The sequence below is a fragment of the Quercus lobata genome, chromosome 1 (genome assembly GCF_001633185.2).
Source record: "Quercus lobata isolate SW786 chromosome 1, ValleyOak3.0 Primary Assembly, whole genome shotgun sequence".
NCBI lineage: Eukaryota > Viridiplantae > Streptophyta > Magnoliopsida > Fagales > Fagaceae > Quercus > Quercus lobata.
In genome coordinates this window covers 49,558,554-49,570,646 of record NC_044904.1, presented here as the reverse complement: position 1 = coordinate 49,570,646, position 12,093 = coordinate 49,558,554, and the positions used below count along the sequence as shown (strand labels likewise).

The 12,093-nt window shown below is 39.1% G+C and overlaps 1 pseudogene; it reads right to left on the bottom strand.

The window, feature by feature from the left end:
* Positions 1–7,795: 7,795 nt before the first annotated feature.
* LOC115955208 lies at positions 7,796–10,375 on the bottom strand (annotated as a pseudogene).
* Between the last annotated feature and the right edge of the window lie 1,718 nt (positions 10,376–12,093).

Genomic DNA, 12,093 nt, shown 5'->3' with positions numbered 1-12,093 from the left:
ATTTACGAGCTTAGCTTGTTTTGTATGCACATATATCTTTGTGAGAAAAATCTTGAAATCTGTGTGTGATTGTTGTAAATCGATTTTCAAGCTTGTCATGAATGATTGGTCAATAGTCTTGATGGTTTTGATACTTGGATAGACTTGCGCCTATATATCTTCCTACACTTTTTATTGTTTTTGCTTATAGAGCTCAACAAATGTAAATCTCAAAATGAAAAGAGATAATGAGTTGCAAAAACCGTCGCACATACTAGTATTTGACTAGGAAAAAGGGAAAGCGACTTGTATTGAAAATGTATAATGCTCAAAAGCTAAAAGCTTGTTCATCAAATTTTAATATAAAAAATTTCAAGCATCGATCTCAAAATGAGATGTATTGATTCAAAATGATTAAATGTTATGGATTGTAAAGAAGCCAAATGAAAAACTTCAAAGATATGTAATCATTTTCTTGTGGGAGGTCATATATGTTCATTTCTATAATTGAGATAGACCACTTGACTTTGTACTACTTGTGTATGACTTGATTGAATTGATCATTGAAACTTCACTCTAGACTAAAAACTATTCCACATTTGATACACACACACAACACTCATGCCTAATATTCAATGAATGTCTTGTTCATTTGTTCGATTGTACTTGTTTAAATGTGATGTGTGTGTGCTTATCTATATATGGATCAATCCAAAAAGATTTTTGATTATTTTATATATATTTGAAAGTGATTTTTATCACTCTTTGTGTTCATGTTTAGTGCTTACTTCGTTTTTCATTGTTTAAACATGTTCTATGTGGAAAAACAAGTGTCTAAATTTTTCACGACTCACCTCGTGACTTGCGTGACTCAAGAAAATTTTTGCGACTCGACAATCGCACAATGCAAGTCGCGAGTTCATCAAGAAGCTTTCGTTACTCATCTCGCAACTCGCTCAGTCGTGAAATGCCCAGAAACAGCTTTTTCAATGGCTTTTCGTGGGAAACCTGTTTTAAACCTCTCCCATCCTCTCTTAAATCCCTTTTTCACTATTTTTACATCAAAACCCAATCAATTTGAATGGTTTTTCATTCCATTAACATTTCTATGGTAATTTTAAACTCTTTTCATTGTTTTGGATCCTTAGATTATGTTTTGGAGAGTTTTGTGCTCTTGGTTGGGATTTTCATCATAGGGGTTGAGAAAACTTTTTTTTTTGCCAAATTTTTGTATGGGATTGGTTTCTTTTGATGATTTGCTTTGGATGTTGGCCCCTTATGGCAAAAAGAGCATTTATTAAGGGTAGATTTCATGATGTTTATGCATTATTTCACATTGTTGTTCATAGTGTGCACACTAGGTGTTTGATAAAATGCCTCTTAGGCATTTTCTCCCTTGTTTGGACTTCGATGAGTACCAAACTTTAGGGTTTCTCATGTTACCTCACTAGGAACATGTTTGGTTCATTAGTTGTGTATTTAACACACCTTATCCCACATGTGCATTTTCAATTCTTTGGTCATGCATTTCACATAGCCACCTCTTGCACACACCTTTACTACCCTTGTCATGCAATGGTCTATACCTGGTTTCTTCATCCTAGCATGTCATATTTACCTTATTCTTTGTAGCATTTTGTTTTGTCTTTTGTTTGAGCTTCATTGCTCATTCATTTTGCACCCTTCATGCATCATTCTCCTTGTTCATACCATCATTCTCCTTGTTCATACCTTCATCTCTAGCCCTTTTTTCTCCTTGACCCCTTTGTCTATTTGTGTCAAAAAGGGGGAAAGTATACTCTAGAGTAGTATACCAGAGAGTTTTTTCATTTCTATTTGACTCTTGTGCACATCCTTAGGGGGAGAAATTCTATTTCTCGTGCACATTTGTAGGGGGAGAGATATTCCATACGGGAGATGCATATACCAAGGGGGAGAAGACATTGTGTTAATTAGAAAACTCTGTTCTATTTGTTTTCTTGTTGGCTTTATGGTGCTTTGAGTTATGCTTTGTTGTTCTCATCGCATCATGTTTGTGTGTTGGACATGCATACATCCTTATGCTATTGGGCTTCATTGAATGCATGTTCAGATGATCATTTGCTTTGCTATGTGATCATTGTAGTCATTTCTTTATGACTATTTTGGTGTTTGGTCAAGTTACTCATATATTTTACATTATGTTTACTTGATCACAATTTACTTGTTACATTATACTTGTCCTTATATTACTTGTTTTACCTTGAGGGTCTAATATGTTTTGTGCAAGTGTTTCAGTTTACAGGTATATATGTTCCAAGTTCATCACTGCTCCTATGATTCATGATAGGGGGAGTGAAATGATAAAGGGAGTACTTTATTTTTGTATCGTTGCTTTGTAGTGTAGTACTTGTTATTTAATGTTTTTGCATTTTCTTTAAGTACATCACTCTTGTGCCCTTTGTTGGATTTTTATCCTTGATGCATTTACCTAGTGTTTATGTATCGGTTGAGTGTTGGACATGCAAATAATACTTTGCATTAAGCTTATTAGCTTGCATATCCGGATGTTCATTCCGTGTGTGAATGAGCATTGTGATCACTATTTATAGTGATTGTTCGTTTTTGGTCAAGCCATGGTTTATTGCTTAAGTCCATTTTACATGATCGCATTGTGCTTGCTCCATATGCATTACAAGTTTTTTGCATACAATGATCATACTGTGTTGTTGTGTTTCAGGGGATACTTGTTCTTATGGTTCAAGAGCTTCATAGATTCTAGAGTTAGGTGTGAGTGAGTTTTGTTCAACTGTTCTCAACTCACATGTTAAGTCTAGAGTTTGTTTTAGGGTTTTGTCATGGAATAGCCAAAGGGGGAGATTGTAAGGTTGAATTTAATCAACCATCTTGTTGGCTTTATTTCGTGCCAAATTTACTTGTAATTTAGCAATTAGTTACCCTGTGTTTAGGTGAGAATCATGTAAGGGTAGTGTGTGAGAGAGTGTGAAAAAATGCTCAAGACTGTGCAGTGAAGGAGGGACTCGCGGCTGGATCTCGCGGGTGGCTCACGACTTACAAGCTGCCAGAAGATGCACACGAGTGAAGCATGCAGAGAAGTTGAACCGTCATGTCAGCTGTAGCACTACATGAAAAAAAGTCCAGACTGACCATTCAGTTAGTTCGCGGCTTGGACTCGTGACTCAGTCAAGTCACGAGGCCAAGTCGCTAGTCCACTTTGTTATGGAAAATTGACTCTTCGCATTCCTTTCTCACTTAAGTATAAATACCCCTTATACCCACGAAATATTGAGAGCCTCTAAAGAGAATTTTGAGAGAGAAACCCTAGAGAAAAACAAGATTGACTCATCCACAATCTTTACATAGTGACTCTTCAAATTCCTTAACTCTCACCCTCTCCATTATTACATCATTGAGTGGTACATTGGCCAAAACATTTTCTCACCATACCCATATCTGTGAGAAGGCTATTTGGTGCTTGGGAAGCAGTTAGGAAGGGACCAATTCATATTGTTTGATGCTATGGGTTATAGCGGAATCCGGTAAGCTAAAGAAGAAATAGGTTCGGCATAACCTCGTTGGAGTAGGAGCTTGGAGGGTTTAGGTACATTGGGTAGATTAGGCTTGAAGGGTCTTCTATTGTTCACGTATCCCAACTTCATTCTTTAATGGATTATTTACCGCTTGGAGGGCGGTGGAGAGGTTTTACACCGAGGGTTTCAGTTTCCTCTTCGATAACACATTGTTATGTTGTCCTTGTATTTGCATCTCTCTTCCCTTAATCTTTACCATTTAATTTCTACTGTGGATGTGATTTTATTTGGTTTAGATCATTTATCAATTCTGTTATAAGCTTATATTCATTTTTCACACATATATTGTTTGATATTAAGCTTAAATTGGTAATTTGTAAATTGGGGGTCTAAACGTTCAAGGTGTTTTATACACTATTTGAACATTCACCTGATTTTGCCCAGAGACTTACAACTCTTACAGCTGGTTGCCATTTTCTAGTGTTTTTAATGGAGACATTTAAAATTAAAATCCTCAATTCTTAACTATTAAATTATGAATTAAAAAAAAAAAAGTTTCTTTGACCTTAGAAATTTTATCCCTCAAACCACCTTCACCAGATAACAAACTTTTTTTTTTTAATTAAAAAAAAATATTTATTACAAATATTACTGTGAAAGAAATTCTCAATAACAAATCTTAAACGAATTTTGTGTTAGCCCGTTAATTGTTAAAACACATCTTAAGTTTCTTTGAAATCTCTAATTTGCTTTATCGGTTTGATTGTAAGAAATAATTGGTACCATATATATATTTTTTTTTTGAGGAAATAATAGGTACCATATTAATTGTAATCTTCGGGAATTATATTGTACTAGTTATTTATTCGATTAAAATATTCAGAAGTCTTATATTATTTGAGAAAAAAACAGAGCTTATGTTGAAACAAAAATATTTAATCTTTTCCCATCAAAAAAATATTTAATCTTTTAAAAAAATATTATTATTTGTTTGTCTTTTTTTCCCCTATAAAAGTATCAATCCGAAATAGCCTATTCGATCTATATCGCTCAAAAAGAAAGGAAAAAGAAGATAGAAGTGCAAAGTTATATATTTAGGAATAACAAACAATACTGTATGAGCCAAAAATTTCAAAGGCTCAATGAGATGATTGGGCTTGGATATATGCCCACAACAATTAATTAATAGAGATGAGTGTTCAAACCAACAGTTGGACTCTTGGATGGTAGTTCTTAATCAAAGATAAAGAAAAGACAAAAGAGTTGTGTTTAAGCTGATTACTAAGGATAAAAATGCTTAAATTATCCTTTTTGGAATGGCTGAGGAGCTGTTTACACTTGATGGATTATATAGATAAGTATTCTTCTTCTAATCTTAGGGATCCGATCCATGTTCATTGGGGATCTCTTCTCTTTTATAGTTTTTCTGTTTTGATCCTAGCCCTTCACATGGAGGGTTGTTGATCCCCCTTCAGGATACTTGTCTCATCCTTCTTTTTAGACCATGCTGAGTATGTTATAGGCTGTATTGGCATTGTTTAGGTGTCATTTAGTCATTAATGCGGTTGGCATGGTTAGTGTAGTGCATTTAATGCAAAGGTGATGGATACTTTTTTGGGAAGTTTTCTCTACTTCTTATCTACATTGGGCATTGTTACCTTCCCCGGATCATGGCCTTCGGTCTCGTGTAGAATCTTTTTAACGTGCCTCGGGTTGTCCTCGTCCAAGCACCCTCCTCGGACAAACTGTTTCTTTGGCCCCATATCCTTTTTGGTATTTCTTGAGCCTACTTGGATTAGGTGGGTTGTTGATATGTGTCCCTTTTGTTCACATGTATGAACGTGTTTAATCAACTGACATAGCATGTCCTTGGCATTTCAGATTCCCAACGTAGTAGTTAATGCTGCAGGCGGTTGCTTGCTCCCCACGTTCTGTGGTGAAATGGAGATTGTGTCATCTCTATTTCACCTTGAAAAACGGGCGGGAATTTTGCCGCTCCTTTTACCTTATATAAGAAGGGGGGTGGGGGGGAGGAACTTTTTTGGCTCTCATATTAATCTCTAGAGTCACAAAAATCATCGAGGAACAACTTTTTACATTTCCAGATTTTCATAAGTTTTCTTGCTTCTTCCTTGGCCTTGACTTTTAATCTTCCCAGGATTTTTCTTGAACTTATTTCTTTTTCACTTCTTAGGATGGGCAAGTTCGCCTTCTTGGTAGACACCCTTGAAAAAATAGTCATTTAAGGCCAAATATAGCATCCACCAAGATGTTTCTATAGAGCACTGTTTAGTTGGGGAGCACATTGTTAAGGGAAAACTTGGCTCTGTGGCCATTCTGATGATTGCCTTCATAGAGGGGGGGGATGAGGATTCCCACAGACTAAGTTATGAGGGATTTACTTTTATTCTTTAGGTTGTGCCCTACCTAGTGCTTTCCCAATATTTTCAAAATAGCCAATAGTGAAGTCTATTTAAACGGGAAAAAGAGTGTTAACCTAGTCCACCATGATATCAATTGGGTGTACAATGTCACGACAATTCCAAATTAGGGTACTATCTTCGGACTAGGAACACCCTAGTTAGGTTGATATTGTGCATCCTAGAGATGAACAGAAACCTTGACAAGGACTACTTACTTGTCTTGGGGAATTGGTATGACATGCTTTATTGCGCTGTCTCCGACGGTGAACCAGGTGGGGAGACATTGGAAGCCTGAACCTTTACTAACCTACTTCTCGCAAGGTAACATTTAAATTGACTGCATTTTCCATTCATTTTCTGTTTTACCAACCTACTTTCTTGGTCCTTTCATTATGTTTTGCAAACAAAAAGGCCATTGCTCGGAATAGAAACCTGGTGAACGTCCCCAACCTAAACCGTATACTCTGATCTAAGATCTTTGTATACACAAAAGGTCAACTTTATGCCGCTCACGTGATCCTTGATTTCACACCTAGCTACACTCACTTCCAAATTCCAAAGCAATCTAAGCTAGGGATCCTCGGCTTACCTAGATTAACAACTTAATCGAGGGTTTTATTATGCCTCCCCCAGCAGGCACTCTTTTAAACACTCCTTGTGCCAAAAAATTGTCAGACACCTTTCTAACCGAGGAAAAGCAAGCAACCTCTAAAGACGAAGAAACTCAAATTGAAGAGGGACACTTAGAGTACGTGGAGAGGACTACAGTAAGGGATGAGGATTTCAAGGTGTTCTACTAGTCAGACTTTGTTGTTGGTGATAGCTCGGAAGCCCGAGAATCAAACCCTTCGACAGCTCAAGTGAGTTTAAACTAAGAAGCTCTTGACATTCCTGAAGAGATGGTGATCAAGAAGGATCCCCTTAGCCTCATGTTGCTACTTCAGTCATCAGCTAGAATGACCCCTTCAGGGCCTAATCCATCTAGCAAGCCACCTACTCCTCTTCCTCCCCTAGTTAGCAATCTTGTCTCTCTTGTGGATCATAGGGAGAAGAAGAGGAAGAGAGAAAAGAGACATGGGAAAGGTGTCATGAAGGGAGGTGCAAGAAGTGCATCCTTCAGAGGCGACCAAAGTTGCTCAGACAACTTGCCAGCAGCAGAAAAGGGACACGGTTGAAGAGACTGGATCTAAGGTCGTTGAAGATCGTAGGCCAAAGGTCCTTGAGTGGCATCCAGAAATGGTCCTCGATGGTGCTCCCCATTCGTCTAATGCTTCAATTCGAGATTTCTGCAAAGGAAAGGCTAGATACTTGGCTGATTTCATAGGGTAGGCCATGCTTCTTCCCAAGGACATGGAAGAGCTATGGAATTTCAAGAAGCATGAGATCTTCCTCTCTATAAAAAGGGACTTGGCTATGGTAAGAACTTGGCTTATTGTTTAGTTACCTTATTACTTAGTGTATGGTTCCGTACTTCATCTTTGTCTCTTTCTGTTGCAGGCTTACCAAGCTTTATATGTTGTCGAGGAGTAGGTCAACCAGGCTTGGGCCCAGGCTAAGGAGGAAGAGTCAAGGAAGTAAGGGTCTTATAAAGCCCAAGCTTAAGCTAAGAAGAAAGCTAAAGAGACTCTTAACAGGCTAAATGAATCTGAAAGTGGGAGGAAGAACATTGAGGCAGCTTTGGCCAGATTTGATAGAGAAGCTCAAGAGCAAAGTGCCCACCTACTTGAGATCCTTAAAAGTTGTTACACACTTCTTGGTCCACCAAAAGTCCTTCCACTTGTGAAGAATCTAGAAAAAGGGACAACACTTGTTCGTGGACCAAGAGATGAACCTATTTAAGGTTGCTGCCATTCCAGTCAATTTCTACACCTCTTTGGGATTTCGAGGAGGATGCAAATTGTTAATAGCCTTAATATGCTCGGGGTTGACCTCAATCCCGTGATGAGTAATCATGTAGCCTAGAAATTTGATCGAGCTGACCCCAAAAGAACACTTAGAAGCGTTTAGGCATAAATTATGCTCTCTAAGAATTGAGAATGTCTCCCCCAAATCGGCCAAATGCTCCTCTACCCGCCTGCTCTTTATTACCATGTTGTCAATGTATGCCTCCATATTCCTCCAAATCTGTGGCTCAAACATTCGCATCAACATTCTCTGATACGTGGATCTTGCATTCTTGAGGCCGAAGGGCATCACCCGATAATGGTAGTTCCCATTAGGAGCACGAAGGCCGTTCTCCTAATCAGGTAATGACAGGGGTACTAGATGGTACCCTTGGAAGGCGTCCAAGAAACTCATCTAAGGGTGTCTCATCGTGGCATCCAACAACTGGTCAATTCTAGGAATGGGAAAGGGGTCTTTTGGGCAAACTTTATTCAAATCAGTGAAGTCCACGCAGACTTGCCATTTCCTATTCTTCTTTTTAACCACCCTAGTATTCGCCAACCAATCGGGATAGAAGATCTCCTTAATGGCTCCAACTTGTTTCAACTTATTTACCTCCATCCTTATTGCCTCGGCGTGATCTTTGGATGATCGTTGAGGAGGTTGCTTACGTGGCATAGCCTCGGGATTAACGTTCAGTTGGTGACATATAAACCCAGGGTCAATCCTTGGAACATCATAAGTACTCCATGCAAAGACATCAATGTTGGCCTCTAGAAACTTCACCAACTCTGCTTTTTCCAAAGGTGGCAACTGGTATCCCACTTGAAAGTATTGCTCCTGATCCTATCCTATCACCACCTTCTCCAGCTCTTCGAACAACTCTCCAGATACCCTGGTCTGCTGCCCCCCTGCCGGGCCCTTTAGTTGTTATGGGACTGGATCTTTAATCACCGCAGTAGGATTTAAAGGATGTCATGTAATTGCTGACACCAAGCATTGCCTCACCGTGGCCTGGCTACCCACTAACTCTCCCACTCTCCCCCGAGTAGGATATTTAACCTTCAGATGTAGGGTTGAGGACATGACACCCATAGCTTGAAGTCAGGGTTTGGCTAGGATAGCTGTGTAGGGGGAAAATGCTTCTACTACAATGAAGTTAACTTACACCTCTTCATCCCCAGCTTGTACGGGTAATCTTATCATTCCTCAGGGGACCACCATCCTACCATCAAAGCCCATCAACAGTGAATCATACCTTTCCAAGTCCTCGGGCTTCAAGCTTATCCCCTTGTACAAATCAGGGTACATGATCTCTGCTCTACTTCCTTGATCAACTAGCACCCTTTTTACATCATAACACACAATCCTATTGGTAACCACTAGAGCGTCATCATGTGGTTGGAGAGTTCCCTCCTTATCCTTCTTAGAGAAACCCAGGGTAAGGGTGACCATCACCCTAACTCTTTTAGGAGCCTGATCACCGGCCTCCATGTCACAACCTCCACCTATGGACATAACCCTAGTACCTGAGCCCTTACTATTCCTTAGCTTGGCAAAGATCACATTGATAGTACCCAATGCTTGCCGAGGAGCGCTATCCTTATGAAACTCAATGCCTGAGTGACAGAATTGTCCTGTAGGCTAATGTAAAAACCGATTGAGCTTCCCTACCTTCACCAATTGGCTTAAGTGATCTTGCAGGGCTTTACAATCCTTCATAGTATGTCCTCTGTCTTGATGGTAGTGGCAATAGAGGCTTTGACTTCTCTTGGATGAGTCCCCACCCATCTTATTGGGCCACTTCAAATAAGGCTCATTCTTAATTTTCTCCAGTATCTGATACACTGGCTCTTTAAACAATGAGTTGACCAACTGAGCTCCCGCGGATGATGTTTGATTAGAAAACTCCCTTCGAAGGAGATTACCCTAGTATCGTCCTCCTCGAGGATCCCTCTTCTCTAGGAACACTTTACCCTTACCTTTTCCCTGTATCTGGTCGTTCTCCACTCGCTTATATTTATCTATGTGATCCACAAGTTGATGCATTTTCAAGGCGGACTTCATCATCAACAACTTCCTCAACTCGTGCTCGGCAGGGAGCCTAACCTTAAAAGTCCTCACGACCATATCCTCAAAGTCTTCATCAGTCTCATTATATGTTTCCCAATATATATCCGAGTAAGTCTTGAGGGTTTCTCCTTCCCTCATTGCCATAGACAACAAAAAGTCTACTGGCTTGGGGACCCTATTGCATGTTATGAATCTAGCCCCAAATGCCCTCGTTAGCTCCTTGAAAGACCCCACTGATCCTTCCTCCAAGGCGTCAAACCAACGCATAGCCACAGGTCCAAGACTGGAGGGGAACACTTTGCACATATGGGCTTCATTATTAGCATGGACCGCCATCTTCTAATTAAAGTGGTTGATGTGCTCTATGGGATCAGTCCTTCCATTGTAAATGGTGAACTTTGGTTGAGAAAACTGATGAGGAAGTTTGGCCTTGTTAATCCTCTTGACGAAGGGTAATTTAGAAATCTGCTATAAGGCCTTACTCATTGCATCATTCCCCTTGCCATGGTGGGAAGACCTTTTCTCATGCTTATTACTGCTCTTCTCCAACCTGTCCTGGCGTGAAGAGGCTGAATAAGACTCACTAGATGGAGTTCTAGACCTATGACGATATGATCGGTCCTTACTTCCCCTGGAGCCATCACTTGGTAGGGAGGATGGATTTCTTCTATCACGTTCCCTGCGCCTCAACTTCTTATGCAGGCGATCTATTTCTTGTTGCAACTTCCGTGTCTCTTGATCATGTGAGACATGACTTCTAGTCCTTGAGTGACTTCGCTTAGTACGCTTAGTGTGGTAAGACTCCACCATAATGCTTGGGGTATGTTGCCTATCCCTTCTTCGCTCTAAGTTAACGAAGTGATTCTCCCTTTGCGAGCCAATCGATTCCTCCCTATCCTTGCCTACATTAGCCATAAATACTCAGGACAAATCCACAACACCTCGTTGCTTCCTACATACGGTGCCAATTGTAAGGACCAAAAAAACTAGCAACCCAAGCCCACTTAGAATAGTGGCTGGATCAGTCCAACCGTGGCCTAGAACAATGAATTTGTAAGAGAGTGAAACAAACAATTAAGGGGGGCTCCACCCAAGGTGGAAAATAAGGAAGAAAAGGAAAATGTTATTAAATGGACGAACCAATTTCTCCTTACAAGCTGGCCCGAGGAGGCCACATTTACATAAGAAATGTTACTGTTCACTCTCTTTTCTCTCAGTGTTCTCCTTGTTTTTTCTCTATATCTTGGTGTTTTTCTCTCAATCCCTCTCTTTGTGAACCATCCTTTTCTTATATACTCTTCCCTTCATCATATCTCAACCATCCATCCTTACCTAACAAACCCCTTCTCATGACACTTTGTTTCTTTTTACATCTGAAGAAGGTAGTGGAAGGAATCTGCTTAGTTGTGACATACACTGTTCAAGTCACTTTCTCATCAATGTAGCTAATAAAGCTGTTGCCCACCATTTAATGCGAAGGCAACAGGCTACTCCAAACTAGAAACTTCCCCTATGATCATTAATTCTCTCTCTTCAGATCCTTGTTACCACTTGGAACGCCTTAGAGTCCTTGACTCATCCTTTCCTCTACGGTGACTTTCCTCTTCGGGCCCATGGACCGCGTCATCCCCATAATTATATAGCAACTCTTTAACTCCATTCTCGGTCCTCGGGCATCCACAATACTCAAACTAAATCTCTTCTGATCATTGTTGGTTGGATAAATATGGATAGACTTTCGTATTAGTATGAAGAAAGAAAAAAAAAATCGGAATTTGTAATAAGAAGGATAGAGGGTTTTTATTTTTTATTTTTTTTTTAAAGATGTTTTTAATTTTTTTTAATGAATTAAAGTACAAATGAATGGAGAATTAAATAAAATTGATAAACATCAATGACAAATTAAGATTTTGTGTACATCCTAAAAATTGATTAAATATTAGAGTTTAAGTTGATAATAACAATTTATGAAAGTGTGAAGCTGAAATTTTTGATTAGATGATAATTTAGGTCTCTTTTAAGTATAGTGGTTGTATGGCACCTAACAACTAATTTTTTATTTTATTTTATTTTAAATTTAATAAATTTTCTGTAATTTGGTGCTATAAAATTGAGAGAATTAAATCAAATAAAAAATATAAATAAAAAATGCTGATGTGGAAAATTGTGGAGAGGTCAACCAAAAGTCAAAGGTTTCAGTTATA